This window comes from Triticum urartu, chromosome 6A (assembly GCF_056163025.1).
Source record: "Triticum urartu cultivar PI428250 chromosome 6A, HENAU_Tu73, whole genome shotgun sequence".
Classification (NCBI taxonomy): domain Eukaryota; kingdom Viridiplantae; phylum Streptophyta; class Magnoliopsida; order Poales; family Poaceae; genus Triticum; species Triticum urartu.
The window spans coordinates 572,215,590-572,232,125 of record NC_141878.1 but is presented as its reverse complement, the minus strand read 5'-3'; the positions used below and the strand labels follow the sequence as shown (position 1 = coordinate 572,232,125).

General features: G+C 51.0%; 1 pseudogene; it reads left to right on the top strand.

Annotated features, from left to right (window-relative positions):
* The first annotated feature begins 2,449 nt into the window (after positions 1-2,449).
* On the top strand, positions 2,450-4,290 carry LOC147966464 (uncharacterized; annotated as a pseudogene).
* Positions 4,291-16,536: the final 12,246 nt, after the last annotated feature.

Sequence of the window (16,536 nt, the reverse complement as noted above, 5' to 3'; positions counted from 1 at the left end):
ATTGAGTCTTTTCCTTATGTCATCAAGTACATTAAGGGCAAAGAAAACATTGTGGCGGATGCCCTTTCCCGCATATGCATGCTTGTTACTCAACTTGAATTCGATGTCATTGGCTTTGAGCACATACAAGACTTGTATGAGCATGACCCTAATTTTGCTACTCCTTATGCCAAGTGTTTGATGCATACTTCTTGGGAATGCTATTACATCAAGGATGGATATCTTATGCGAGCTAACAAACTTTGCATCCCCGAGTCTTCTCTTCGTTTGTTGCTTTTGCAGGAATCTCATGGAGGAGGCTTAATGGGACATTTTGGACGCGACAAGACGTTCGCCACGCTCTCGAAGAACTACTTTTGGCCAAAGATGTTTCACGACGTCAATCGCTTCACCAACCGTTGCTCTACATGTCGCAAAGCTAAGTCCAAAGCTCAATCCCACGGCCTTTATATGCCTCTACCAATTCCATATCAACCATGGGAAGACATTAGCATGGACTTTGTACTTGGGTTGCCTAGGACTCAAAATGGCAATGATTCGGTATTTGTCGTTGTGGACCGTTTCTCAAAAATGGCACATTTTATTCCTTGCAACAAGATAGACGATGCTTCACATGTTGCTAATCTCTTCTATAGGGAAGTATTGCGTCTACATGAAGTGCCCAAGACGATAGTCTCGGACCGCGATGTCAAGTTCCTTAGCTACTTTTGGAAGACCCTATGCGCCAAGCTCGGAATCAAGGTACTATTCTCCACGGCATACCATCCTCAAACCGACGGCCAAACGGAGGTGACCAACCACACACTCTCCGCTCTACTTCGAGTACTCATCAAGAAGAACATCAATGAGTGGGAGGAGTGCCTACCTATCGCCGAGTTCGCCTACAACCGAGCAAGACACTCAACAACTGGCAAGTCCCCCTTCGAGGTCGTCTACGGATTCAACCCATTGTCACCATTGGACATTCTTCCTCTACCACTACAAGAGCGCATCAATTTGGACGCAAGTGCATGAGTGACCCATCTCAAGAAGGTGCATGAAGATACAAGAAACACCATCGAGCGCCAAGTACAACGCCTTGCGACCAAGCTGAACGTCAACAAGCACCCTATGGTATTCAACATTGGAGACATCGTGTGGCTACATCTTCGCAAATATCGCTTTCCACAAGAACGCAAGTCCAAGCTTCAACCATGAGCGGATGGACCCTTCAAGGTGCTTGCATGCTACAACAACAATGCTTACAAGATCGACATCCCACGTGACAAGTACTCCGTGAGCGACATCTTCAACATCAAAGATCTCTCGACCTACCATGGTGATGAGGATTTCGATCCGAGGATGGATCTTCCCCAAGGGAGGGGAGATGAGGCGGAGCATCCCAAGACCATCCCCATGGACGCACCTACACCTCCAATGACACCACTTGGACCAATGACTAGAGCCCGAGCCAAGGCTATCGAAGATAAGGTGAACTCACTCCTCTCCGAACTTTCACTTTCTATGCATGAGACATGGCTACTACCTAAGTCCGAGATGTTGTGCATGATCAGGTACCAAGAGGACCCTCCCGAAGATGCATGTGAATACGGACAAGTCCCCAAGTCCACGGATGAGGAGAACCAACGGAAGGAGCCAAGAACATCTCCCAGGCCCCGGACATCCGGCCCCTGGAGCGTCATCCACTACAGCTGCTCAGCCACCAGGCGCCTACAAGCCCCGGACATCCGGCCCCGCGAGCCCGGACATCCGGCCTTTCCCGAGCCTCCGGACATCCGGCCACCAGCCCAGAAATCCGGACCCCTCTGAACCCGAGAGCAACAAAGCCCACCGCTCCAGCCCGGACATCCGGCCTCCTTAGCCCGGACATCCGGCGTCATGTGAAAGCCCGGACATCTGGCCCGACGCCCGGACGTCCGGCCTCCCCTGTCTGCGCACAGTGAAGGGACGAGGCCCGTGTATCCCTTCTCCCCTAGACTATATATACTTCACCGCGTCCAACTTTCTAGGGTTAGGGTTGTGTTAGCTCATTTGTAGAGATAGAGCATTGATCATCCATATTGTATCTACTCCACGAGAGAGACTGCGGCCTCTTCGGAGAAGATCCCTTTGGATTCAAGACCTCCTTGCGGAGAAGACATCAAGACCCCCTCTTGGGCGGCCCCCTCAAGACCTCCTCACGGAGAAGATCGTGCTACTTGTATCGTCCTTAGTTGATTGTGGACCGTGTATCGTTCTATGTATCTGAGGATCTAGCACTTGTGTGACTTGTTCTTGTTAGTTTGAGTGTTCCTCTTCGTTCCCCCTTGTGATTCCCTCGTTTTCCCCTTTGTGTTCTTCGTGTTCCTTGCGGGATTCCGATCCTTTCGTGAAAGATCGGGTGATTAGGGTTCTACCCTACATCATCTTCTCCCGCCATTCTTCTCCCTCTCCACTCCATCCGTCCGCCATGCCGCCGAAGAAGTACACGGCCCCTTGCGCCGCTACCGATGCCGACGCCACCCAGCCGAAGCAGAGGAAGCTGAGGGCGCCACCGTCCAAACCCCTGGGCATGTCAAACGCCGACTGGAAGGCGGAGGTTCAACGCTGGGAGGCTGTCACCACCGAACGGCGAAACAGGCTCAATGCCAAGAGGGCCCGGGAAAGGGCATCGGCGGCGGCTGCGGCCGTGGCAGAGCAAGCAGATCGTTCGGCGGAACAAGCAGAGGCGTCTCGCGCGGGGATGATGAATCCGCCCGGCGGCCACAGCCCACACGCTCCCTGGAGCCAGCAGAGCGTCGAGTCGCCGGCCGGCTTCTCGCCGTCGTCACACCCCTAGGGATGCGCGCCCTCGCCTGGCTACATCGACGGTGACGCGCACGGCGGGTTCAACCCCAACATCACCATTCCACATGGCCACCCCGCCCAGCGCACGCCCTCACCTGCGTTCGTCGGCGTCCAGTACCCCTCGTACACCTACTCGCCGCCGGCTTACGCATCCTCCCCGACGCCGCCTCTGCGTCGTGGCGCGCTGCCCTTCTCACAAGCCTCGTCGTCGTATCTCGGCAACCCCGACGAGACGGAGGCCAACATGGACAACATCATCACGACCGGCTCGGCCACCGCCGCCGCCTCCCCCGAGTTCAATGCCTAAGAAGATACAATGGACCTCACCGGCGACATGGACGACGAGCTCGACTACGGCGAGGAGGCAGAGGAGGAGGAGGAGGAGCCGGCGCCTACTCCGACGAGGAAAGGGAAAAAGAAGAAGCGGGCGGCCAGGACCGACTTGCCGCACGTCAAGTGGGCGTCCAAAGAAGACGAGTGCCTCACCGAAGCGTGGAAGATCGTCTTCCTCGACCCGATCACCGGCACGAACCAGAATGCCGACACGTACTGGGAGCGCATCAAGTCGGAGTTTGATGAGCGCAAGCTGGTCAACCCCTACTTCACTGGCGTCCACATGCAGCGCGGCACAAAGGCCATGACGAACCATTGGACGCTCATCCAAAGGGCGTGCAACAAATGACATGGAACCGTCGAGGAGGTCGCGGCTCGCCCGGAAAGCGGCGCCAACATCGAGGCTTAGGTATGCACAGAGCCGGTCTCTCGCTCATTTTTAGCCATGTGCGTCGCCGACTCTTGTTCCTTGGTGCAGATGGTCCGGATGTTCGGCATGTATCTCTAGGACAGCAGCACCAACCAAGATTTCAAGTACCTCCATGTGTTCTCTCGGATCGAGAAGTGCGAGAAGTGGGAAGACGTCCGGCGCACCCTCACCAAGGCCAAGGAGACGTACAAGTCGGACGTGCCAACACCGGGCGCGGCCGATGGGCGCCCGGACGGCAACAAACGAGCCAAGTCGGTGAAGGACGTCGCGTCGGCTACCGCGCGTCTGCAAGAGTCCATCGAGAATTGCATCACCGACGCCAAGACCCGCGCCGCCCAGAGGGAAGAGAAAACCGAGGCGCGATGGTCGGCGTTGATGACGAACAGCGCCGTCAAGCTCGACCTGCTCCGGACCAACGTCGTCGTGAAGAAGAGGAACACCTACCTGGCTTTCCTGATGGGGGGGGGGGGGACATGTCGACGATGGACGAGCAGGTCAAGGCGTGGTACCTGGCGGAGCGAGGCCTCATCCTGAACCAGATGCCGTCAACGACGGCGCCAACTCCCACGCTGACCCCAACACCGCCGCCAAGCCCGAGCGACGCCTCCATGACATCCAGCTTAGAAGTCGCGCCGACGCCGACCAGCCCGCGCACGCTGACTCACGCCAGTCCAACGCTGGAGGACGGCGCCGCCGTTTGACGCATTGTCTACGCCTTCCTTTTGAACGCCGAACTTTCAAGTTATTAATCGCTGAACTGTGGCGCTGATTGCCTGACTTGGGTAGCGGGAAATGTCATGTTTGAATTTAAACTTCTTGGGGCCGGCCCCTAGGGGCGTGGCTGGGACCTAGATCGCCCCCGGGGCCTAAAATGTGTCGGGCGAAGGTCCAATAGCGTCGGCCGCTGCGCTGGGGGCCGAACGAGTGGAGATGCTCTCAGATACAGGAAAAAACAAAGCACATTTTTTCAAAATGAAACTAAAACCCCGTCTCTGCGTCTCCTCCGGCCTCTTCGACTTGCTGGTATCCTGGCGGACTTGACCCCAGCTCAGATCTGCGCCCATCCAGCCTGTGGCTCGCCAGTGTCGCCGGTCACCGTCGCGTCCCATGCGAGGGCGCTCTCCACCTCTGAAACGTGGCCACCTTGATGACCCCTGATACATCTCCAACGTATCTCTAATTTTTGATTGCTCCATGCTATATTATCTACTGTTTTGGATGTTTATGGGCTTTATTATACACTTTTATATCATTTTTGGGACTAACCTATTAACCCAGAGCCCAGTGCCAGTTTCTGTTCTTACCTTGTTTTAGAATATCGCAGAAAAGGAAAACCAAACGGAGTCCAATTGACCTGAAACTTCACGGAACTTATTTTTGGATCAGAAGAAGCTCGGGAGACTTGGAGTCCATGTAAGGGAAGCTTCGAGGAGGCCACGAGGTAGGGGGGCGCACCCACCCCCTGGGCGCGCCCTCCACCCTCATGGGCCCCTCGTGGCCCCCCTAACGTACTTCTTCCGCCTATATATCTCCATATACCCTAAAAACATCGGGGATCACAATAGATCGGGAGTTCCGCCGCCAGAAGCCTCCATAGCCACCGAAAGCCAATCTATACCCGTTTTGGCACCCTGCCGGAGGGGGAATCCCTCTCCGGTGGCCATCTTCATCATCCCGGTGCTCTCCATGATGAGGAGGGAGTAGTTCTCCCTCGGGGCTGAGGGTATGTACCAGTAGCTATGTGTTTGATCTCTCTCTCTCGTGTTCTTGATTTGGCACGATCTTGATGTATCGCGAGCTTTGCTATTATAGTTGGATCTTATGTTTCTCCTCCCCCTCTACTCTCTTGTAATGGATTGAGTTTTCCCCTTGAAGTAATCTTATCGGATTGAGTCTTTAAAGATTTGAGAACACTTGATGTATGTCTTGCCGTGCGTATCTGTGGTGACAATGGGATATCACGTGATTCACTTGATGTATGTTTTGGTGATCAACTTGCGGGTTCCGCCCATGAACCTATGCATAGGGGTTGGCACACGTTTTCGTCGTGATTCTCCGGTAGAAACCTTGGGGCACTCTTTGAGGTTCTATGTGTTAGTTGAATAGATGAATCTGAGATTGTGTGATGCATATCGTATAATCATACCCACGTATACTTGAGGTGACATTGGAGTATCTAGGTGACATTAGGGTTTTGGTTGATTTGTGTCTTAAGGTGTTATTCTAGTACGAACTCTAGGGCTGTTTGTGACACTTATAGGAATAGCCCAACGGATTGATTGTAAAGAATAACTTTGAGGTGGTTTCGTACCCTACCATAATCTCTTCGTTTGTTCTCCGCTATTAGTGACTTTGGAGTGACTCTTTGTTGCATGTCGAGGGATAGTTATATGATCCAATTATGTTATTATTGTTGAGAGGACTTGCACTAGTGAAAGTATGAACCCTAGGTCTTGTTTCCTAGCATTGCAATACCGTTTACGCTCACTTTTATCATTCGCTACCTTGCTGTTTTTATATTTTCAGATTATAAAAACCATTATCTACTATCCATATTGCACTTGTATCACCATCTTGAAGGAAATATGCCCTAGAGGCAATAATAAAGTTATTATTTATTTCCTTATATCATGATAAATGTTTATTATTCATGCTAGAATTGTATTAACCAGGAAACATAATACATGTGTGAATACATAGACAAACAGAGTGTCACTAGTATGCCTCTACTTGACTAGCTCGTTAATCAAAGATGGTTATGTTTCCTAACCATGAACAAAGAGTTGTTATTTGATTAACGGGATCACATCATTAGATGAATGATCTGATTGACATGACCCATTCCATTAGCTTAGCACTTGATCGTTTAGTTTGTTGCTATTGCTTTCTTCATGACTTATACATGTTCCTATGACTATGAGATTATGCAACTCCCGTTTACCGAAGGAACACTTTGTGTGCTACCAAACGTCACAACGTAACTGGGTGATTATAAAGGTGCTCTACAGGTGTCTCCGAAGGTACTTGTTGGGTTGGCGTATTTCGAGATTAGGATTTGTCACTCCGATTGTCGGAGAGGTATCTCTGGGCCCTCTCGGTAATGCACATCACATAAGCCTTGCAAGCATTGCAACTAATGAGTTAGTTGCGAGATGATGTATTACGGAACGAGTAAAGAGACTTGCTGGTAACGAGATTGAACTAGGTATTGAGATACCGACGATCGAATCTCGGGCAAGTAACATACCGATGACAAAGGGAACAAAGTATGTTGTTATGCGGTCTGACTGATAAAAGATCTTCGTAGAATATGTGGGAGCCAATATGAGCATCCAGGTTCCGCTATTGGTTATTGACTGGAGACATGTCTCGGTCATGTCTACATTGTTCTCGAACCCGTAGGGTCCGCACGCTTAACGTTACGATGACAGTTTTATTATGAGTTTATATATTTTGATGTACCGAAGTTTGTTCGGAGTCCCGGATGTGATCACGGACATGACGAGGAGTCTCGAAATGATCGATACATAAAGATTGATATATTGGACGGCTATATTCGGACACCGGAAGTGTTCCGGGTGATTTCGGCGAAAACCGGAGTGCCGGAGGGTTACCGGAACCCCCCCAGGAGAAGTAATGGGCCTTATGGGCCCTAGTGGAGAGAGAGAGGGGCGGCCAGGGTGGGCCGCGCGCCCCCTCCCCCTCTGGTCCGAATTGGACTAGGAGAGGGGGGCGGCGCCCCCCTTTCCTTCTCCCTCTCCCCCTTCCTTTCCCCCTCCTAGTAGGAGTAGGAAAGAGGGGAGTCCTACTCCTACTAGGAGGAGGACTCCTCCTCCTTGGCGCGCCCTAGGGACGGCCGGCCTCCCCCCTTGCTCCTTTATATACGGGGACAGGGGGGCACCTCTAGACACACAAGTTGATCTTCAAGATCGTTCTCTTAGCCGTGTGTGGTGCCCCCCTCCACCATAGTCCTCAATAATATTGTAGTGGTGTTTAGGCGAAGCCCTGCGACAGTAGAACATCAAGATCGTCACCACGCCGTCGTGCTGACGGAACTCTTCCCCGACACTTTGATGGATCGGAGTCCGGGGATCGTCATCAAGCTGAACGTGTGCTAGAACTCGGAGGTGCCGTAGTTTCAGTGCTTGATCGGTCGGGCCGTGAAGACGTACGACTACATCAACCGCGTTGTCATAACGCTTCCGCTGTCGGTCTATGAGGGTACGTAGATTACGCTCTCCCCTCTCGTTGCTATGCATCACCATGATCTTGCGTGTGCGTAGGATTTTTTTTGAAATTACTACGTTCCCCAACACATCTCTTCGCCGAACTAGTGCACATATACAATTTACCATTGTATTGGGTGTGTTGGGGACACAAGAGACTCTTTGTTATTTGGTTGCAGGGTTGCTTGAGAGAGACCATCTTCATCCTATGCCTCCTACGGATTGATAAATCTTAGGTCATCCACTTGAGGGAAATTTGCTACTGTCCTACAAGCCTCTGCACTTGAAGGCCCAACAAAGTCTACAAGAAGAAGGTTGTGTAGTAGACATCACCCCCCTCATGTACAATAGTGCTACAGTGCCGCCTGGGTGGCCTGGGACCTACCCCTGTTCTGTGGCCGAATTCAGATAGATCCACCGAAGATGAATGAAAGTTGGATCCAAACAGATCCATCGAAGAACAGCACCGACCGAACACCATGAGATCTACCAGAGATACACATTCACACGCCATCCCACAACACTAGATAGACCGAGAGATAGGGGCTAGGCAGAAAGGACATTATTCCATCTTCATGGAGACCTCGCTGCCTCACCTCCTTGAGCAAAACACAAATTCTAACCAAACTCAAAACTCTACCTAAAAGCCAGATCAAGATCCCTCCCGCCGGCAAGGGTCGGGGTCCACTGCGCCTCTATGGCTCTAAGATTAACTATAGCAGACCCCGCAAAAATTCAACCCGCAAAACGCGTTTGCGGGTCAAAAACATGCGCGACCGAGCAGAACCCGTATCTAAACCTGCATAATTTGAAAAAAACAATTTCACTGGTGAAATTGCACAAACATAGTTCATCACATAATACATAGTTCATCACATGATCAACAAACTACAAGCATAGCTATACTACATACTATGTTAAACTAGTACTAGGGGGTCGGATCTGACAGCGGCGAGGTCGCGGCAACTGGACGACGCCGTGGAGGAGCCGGACGCTCAATCCTCCTCGCCAGAGCTGAACAGATCGACGTACTTCTCCACCTACTCCGCGGGATGCGGCGCCACTCGTCAGCCTTCTCGTCGGCGGCGACGTTATCGGCGACCGCGTGCTGCCACTCGAGGGATTCAAGCTCCTCGGCGTGGCGCCGTCACTCTTCCTCCTCGCGCACGCTCCGCTCAGCGATGGCGGCGTCGAAGTCCGCGACATAGTCCTCGGGCCCGACAACACTGCGGCGGCCGAGCGGAGCGGGCTCCTCAGGCTCCTCCTTCACCAGGACGAAGGCGAACGGCGAACGACGCCGGCGGCTCCGGCTCCTCCTCCTCATCCAACCACTCCCTCTTCACGGGGAGGAAGCCCGCGGCGGAGGACGAGGAGGATCCGACGTAGGAAGACCTCACGGAGGAGAAGGACGCGCGCCGGCGGTCGTACTCCTCCGTCTCGCGGCGGTTGAAGCTCGTCGGCGGCGACATCCCGTGGTTGGTCCACTTGCGGGCGCCGGGCTTCCTCGCGCCGTCCGACCGGACGCGCCGCTCGCGCTCCGGGTCCCTCTCATGGCCGGATCTGCTGCCGGAGCCGCATCCGGAGCTCCACATTCGCCCCCACATGGCGGCAGGAGGCAGGGCAGGAGGTCGCCGATGGCGAGAAATTGGGAGAGGGGAAAGGGGAATCGGGTGGCTCGCGGCGGCGGGGGGATAAGGTTTGGACCCGCAAAAAGTTCGCGAAACCGCACTTATAGTGCTCACGGAGTGCGATTTGCGGGCTGCGGCAAAATTGCGGGCCAGGCGAGTATGCGGGCTCTGTTCTGGCTGGAAAATTGGCCCGAGCCCGCATACTTGCCAGAATTTTTGCGGGCCAGGCGTTTTGCGGGGTCTGCTAGAGTTGCTCTAAGGCCACTAGAGACAAGGCGGACCGACAGTGGCACCAAGGGAGTTAGGGAAAAACATAATCGTCTTGTATGCCCGGGAGGCGCGAGATGAAGGAGTACACACTTTAAAATTGTTGCTCACAAGCCCGGACGACCCTAAGCCACAACCAGGAGTGCGGCCACCTAGGGCCCACCTGAATCAAGGGTGGCGCTCGCGCTTGGGCTTCCAATCTCGACCGTCACTCACCGTAGTCGTAAAGGAGGCCTGGTCGCGCGCCATTACTCTTGTGAATTTGCAATCTTTCGGGCAGCGGTGATTCGGCAGTCTACCTTGTTGCGTAGGCGCAATCGTGCAGGAGTGGCTAGGGCCTGACTCTCGCCCCCGTGCACACGAACACACTAACATGCGGCCGATCCTCCACTGGTGAGGATTGGAGCTTGAGTGTGGTGGTGGGCTTGGCTGAGGCGGGCGTTGCTGTAGGAGCTTGAGATAGTGGCGGCCTGCCTTGCCGGCGGTGAGCAGGGACACGCCCATGGGCGGGCGAGCATCTCCCTTGAGGCGCTGATTCGGGATAAAGGATTGGGGGAGCCATTGATTTGGGATGAAGGATTGGGGGAGATGAACGTGAGGATTAGTTTTTTTTGAGGTGACGCGTGAGGATTAGGTAGAGCAGAGGCGTGCTGTTGCAAAGAACATGGTGTTAGGTCCACAAGAGGGACGCATGGCGCACAATCGAGGCGGCAAAGGCCCACTTGATGACCCGTCAGTTTTTTTGAGGAGTTGACTTTTAATCGTTTCCCATTCACACATTCTTGGTTTTTTTTGAGTGGTAAATTAAAACTTTATTGTGAAGTAGAAGCTTGGTTTACAGGAATAACAAACTGGTCATGGGGTATACCCAGCCACAAATGGCGACCAACATCTAACGAAGTAGAAAATTTAGCTAAATTGTGTGCATCAACATTCATAGTATGACTTTCAAAAATGAAATCACAGCTTGTGAGTTCTCTCGCCCGAGCATTAATCTCCTTAATGATTGCACTATACCTTTCTTCAGTTCCATTCTTTATCTCGGCCACCACTGATTTATTATCACATGCAATAACAACTTTGTCGAGGGACAAGTCCAGCACAAGCGCTAGAGCTTCACGGCAAGTGAGTGCCTCCAATGTTGCCGGGTTTGAAATGTCGGTAAATACCATAGCTGATGAACCCAAGAAGAGGCCCGTGTGATCACGACAAACCGTAGCGGATGCTCCACTATTGCCATTTCTTGCAAGATCTCCGTCAACTTGTATCTTCGCCACCCCGGGGCTCGGCGCTGTCCATTTCATTGTACTTCTCATCCGCATCCCACCCGTAACTGGATGCATTTCTTTGCAAGACTCAGTTTTCAAGGACTCCAATTTGGATATGAAGCTAGTGACGAAGCCATGAGTGGCATGTGGACTCTGAAGGATTCCCTCATGTGGACTCTGAAGGATTCCCTCATGGATCGCTTTTCTTCTTGCTGCCCAAATAGCCCATAGAGTAACAACTAACTTGATCATGCTAGCATGTGGTAAACCGTCGATAGTTAAAACTACCTAGGCCTGCTTCATCTCCGGTGTTCCCAGGTGGCTTCTCGGTCGGAATGGTGTGACCACTTCACTTTCAGGAATTTGATAGACTTATTGCGAGTCTTGCGCTCGGTTTCTTCAAGAATAGCAATGGGATGCTCATGATAAGACATGTCTTCTTGGAGATCAATCTCTTCGAAGTTGATGGTGCGCTCAGGAGTCTTGAAGCACTTGCGAAGCTGTGACACGTGAAACACATCGTGCACATTTGCGAAGTTGGATGGAAGCTCAAGTTGATAGGCGAGATCGCCTCTTTTGCCAATGATCTTGAAATGACCCACATATCTAGGGGCAAGTTTCCCTTTGATACTGAAGCGACGAGTGCTTTTCATTGGAGAGACGCGGAGGTAGACATGGTCTCCGATCTCGAAAGCCAAGTTATGGTGCTTGCTATCATAGTAACTCTTCTGGCGCGATTGCGCGGCTTTGAGATTTTTATGGATGACTTTGCACATTTCTTCAGCTTCTGTGATTAAGTCATTGCCAAGAAGTTGGCGTTCACCAGTCTCTGACCACTTAAGAGGAGTACGACACTTTCTGCCATAGAGAATCTCGAATGGGGCCTTGCCCGAACTCGCTCGGAAGCTGCTGTTGTAGGAGAACTCGGCATATGGAAGACAATCTTCCCACTTCATACCGAAGGAAATGACACAAGCCCTAAGCATATCTTCAAGAATTTGATTGAATCGCTTGACTTGGCCACTAATTTGGTGATGGAAGGTTGTGCTGAAGCGAATGTTGGTGCCCATGGCCTTCTGGAAGGAGTCCCAGAACTTAGAAGTGAAGATACTTCCATGATCTGAAGATATCAATTGCAGAATGCCGTGCAAGGAGACAATCCTGGAGGTGTATAGCTCTACCAGCTGAGCTGCTGTGATAGATTCTTTGATTGGAAGGAAATGAGCCACTTTAGTAAGCTTGTCGATGGCAACGAAGATAGCATTATTTCCACACTTGGACATGGGAAAACCAGTCACGAAGTCCATCTCAATATGGTCAAACTTCCATTCTGGAATAGTAAGAGGTTGGAGGAGACCAGCTGGCTGTTGGTGTTCTGCTTTCACTCTTCTGTAGACATCACATTCATTCATGAACTGAGCAATTTCTCGCTTCATTCGAGTCCACCAATACGACTGCTTGAGGTCATGGTACATCTTTGTACTTCCAGGATGAAAGGATAGAAGGGAATTGTGCGCCTCATTCATAATGACTTTCCTTAGATCATCTTTAGGAACCACAATTCGATCCTCAAAGAATAGAGTATCTTTGTCATCAAGGCGATAACACTTGTACTTGGGTTGACTCTTGGCAATCCCATTTTTCACCTTCTTCACCATGGCATCAAAAAGTTGTGCCTGACGAATTTGATCTTCCAAAGTAGGAGAGACTTGAAGATTGGCAAGAAAGCCTTGAGAAACAACTTGGAGATTCAGTTTGTGGAAAGCTTCACAAAGGTCCGGTTGGAAGGGCTTAAGAATTAAGCTGTTGCAGTAAGTCTTCCTGCTCAAAGCATCTGCAATGACATTGGTCTTGCCTAGAGTACTTGGGTTGACATGGAGCACACATTCCTGGTATTCTTCCCAGTTCTCACAAACTACCTAGGCCTGCTTCGGCCCATGTAAGGAGTGAGGTTCAATGAGGCGCAAACCGTAAGAAAACGCCCAGGCTGGCCAGTTTGAGCATCTTTTGTATTTTTCAGCGTGTATTTTGTACCTTTCTGCGATTTTGAGGATTACAACCTCTAGGGAAGCTCGCCATAGTTTACATGAATGTCAGCGTTGAGCGTGGGAACGTGCCCAGGGTGGCCGGATGGTAAATTCGCCCCTGAATCAGAGGGAGTGATAAAATAAACTCTATCATAAAAGTTGTACTATGAAAAACCTCTTTTTTGAATATAAATTCAATGACATACTTTTCTTAGCATATACCATATTTTTTTCCAAATACTCCCTCCGTCCGCCAAAGAGTGAACATCTAGCTCGAGTAATTTTCCCAAAATAAGTGAACGTCTGGCTCCGCAGTGATCGACCAAGGTAATTTTACGTTCACCCCCTCGGTCTACACCTCGAGGCAACCGCAGCGGTCCACCACCCAATCCACTCGTTCTCACCCCAGACGACCCAATCCACTCGTCCTCTCCCCCAAAATTTCCCCAATCTTCCTCCTCTCCCCCAATGTTTCTCCTCCCCGATCCAATCCCAGTTCGCTGGGAGTCAATCCTCCAATCGAAGCCAGTCGTTGGTCATCGAGAGAGTAATGGCAGCCAGTCCATATAAACTCCCAGTACGGTGTGCACCTCATTGGAGCCATGGCGAGCGGCGGAGCGGGCGGAGGAGCGGAAGCCGGCGATGGCCAGCGAGTCGAGGCCGTCGCGATGGCCGGCGGCGCAACACGCGGCCGCGGAGGATCTGGTTCTGGAGTCCCTCACCGTGCTCGTGCAGTCAAGTTTCGACCACGTTCGCCCTCGTACATCCGTCTGCGGCGGCAATTCGATTGCGGCACCAAGATCCTTGACCTGGACGAGGACATAGGGGCTGATGGTGAAGCGGGTGTTGGCCGTGGAGGTGCTGTACCCGGCGCTGCAGCGGGTCATGCGGCTAACCAGGTCGACGCAATAGCTGGTGCTGGGTAGGACATGAAGGAAATATGCCCTAGAGGCAATAATAAAGTTATTATTTATTTCCTTATATCATGATAAATGTTTATTATTCATGCTAGAATTGTATTAACCGGAAACGTAATACTTGTGTGAATACATAGACAAACAAAGTGTCACTAGTATGCCTCTACTTGACTAGCTCGTTAATCGAATATGGTTATGTTTCCTAACCATAGACATGAGTTGCCATTTGATTAACGGGATCACATCATTAGGAGAATGATGTGATTGACATGACCCATTCCATTAGCTTAGCACCCGATTGTTTAGTATGTTGCTATTGCTTTCTTCGTGACTTATACATGTTCCTATGACTATGAGATTATGCAACTCCCGTTTACCGGAGGAACACTTTGTGTGCTACCAAACGTCACAACGTAACTGGGTGATTATAAAGGTGCTCTACAGGTGTCTCCAAAGGTACATGTTGGGTTGGCGTATTTCGAGACTAGGATTTGTCGCTCCGATTGTCGGAGAGGTATCTCTGGGCCCTCTCGGTAATACACATCACTTAAGCCTTGCAAGCAATGCAACTAATAAGTTAGTTGCAAGATGATGTATTACGGAATGAGTAAAGAGACTTGCCGGTAACGAGATTGAACTAGGTATTGAGATACCGACGATCGAATCTCGGGCAAGTAACATACCGATGACAAAGGGAACAACGTATGTTGTTATGCGGTCTGACCGATAAAGATCTTCGTAGAATATGTAGGAGCCAATATGAGCATCCAGGTTCCGCTATTGGTTATTGACCGGAGACGTGTCTCGGTCATGTCTACATTGTTCTCGAACCCGTAGGGTCCGCACGCTTAACGTTACGATGATAGTTTCATTACGAGTTTATATATTTTGATGTACCAAAGGTTGTTCGGAATCCCGGATGTGATCACGGACTTGACGAGGCGTCTCGAAATGGTCGAGACATAAAGATCGATATATTGGACGACTATATTTGGACACCGGAAAGGTTCCGGGTAAGATTGGGACAATACCGGATCACCGGGAGGTTATCGGAACCCCCCGGGAGGTATATGGGCCTTATTGGGCCTTACTGGAAAGGAGGGAAAAGGAGCAAGGGAGGGGGCGCCCCCCTAGCCCAATCCGAATTGGGAGGGGGGCCGGCCCCCCCTTTCCTTCCTCCCTCCTTCCTCTTCCTTCCCTCTCCTACTCCTAATAGGAAAAAGGGGAGTCCTACTCCCGGTGGGAGTTGGACTCCCCCCTTGGGCGTGCCACCCTCCTTGGCCGGCCCCCTCCTCCACTCCTTTATATACGAGGGCAGGGGGCACCCCAGAGACACAACAATTGATCATTGATCTCTTAGCCGTGTGCGGTGCCCCCCTCCACCATAATCCTCGATAATATTGTAGCGGTGCTTAGGCGAAGCCCTGCAACGGTAGAACATCAAGATCGTCACCACGCCATCGTGCTGACGGAACTCATCCCCGACACTTTGCTGGTTCGGAGTCCGGGGATCGTCATCGAGCTAAACGTGTGCAAAAACTCGGAGGTGCCGTAGTTTCGGTGCTTGATCGGTCGGGCCATGAAGACGTACGACTACATCAACCGCGTTGTTATAACGCTTTCGCTTCCGGTCTATGAGGGTACGTAGACAACACTCTCCCCTCTCGTTGCTGTGCATCACCATGATCTTGCGTGTGCGTAGGATTTTTTTTGAAATTACTACGTTCCCAACAGTGGCATCCGAGCCTAGGTTTTATGTGTTGATATTATATGCACGAGTAGAACACAAGTGAGTTGTGGGTGATATAAGTCATAGTGCTTACCAGCATGTCATACTTTGGTTCGGCGGTATTGTTGGATGAAGCGGCCCGGACCGACATTACGCGTGCGCTTACGCGAGACTGGTTCTACCGACGTGCTTTGCACACAGGTGGCTGGCGGGTGTCAGTTTCTCCAACTTTAGTTGAACCGAGTGTGGCTACGCCCGGTCCTTGCGAAGGTTAAAATAGCACCAACTTGACAAACTATCGTTGTGGTTTTTGATGCGTAGATAAGATTGGTTCTTGCTAAGCCCGTAGTAGCCACGTAAAACTTGCAACAAACAAAGTAGAAGACGTCTAACTTGTTTTTGCAGGGCATGTTGTGATGTGATATGCTCAAGGCATGATGCTAAATTTTATTGTATGAGATTATCATGTTTTGTAACCAAGTTATCGGCAACTGGCAGGAGCCATATGGTTGTCGCTTTATTGTATGCAATGCAATCGCCCTGTAATGCTTTACTTTATCACAAAGCGGTAGCGATAGTCGTAGAAGCATAAGATTGGCGAGACGACAACGATGCTATGATGGAGATCAAGGTGTCGCGCCGGTGACGATGGTGATCATGACGATGCTTCGATGATGGAGATCACAAGCACAAGATGATGATGGCCATATCATATCACTTATATTGATTGCATGTGATGTTTATCTTTTATGCATCTTATCTTGCTTTGATTGACGGTAGCGTTATAAGATTATCTCTCACTAAATTTCAAGATAAAAGTGTTCTCCCTGAGTATGCACCATTGCCAAAGTTCGTCGTGCCCAGACACCACGTGATGATCGGGTG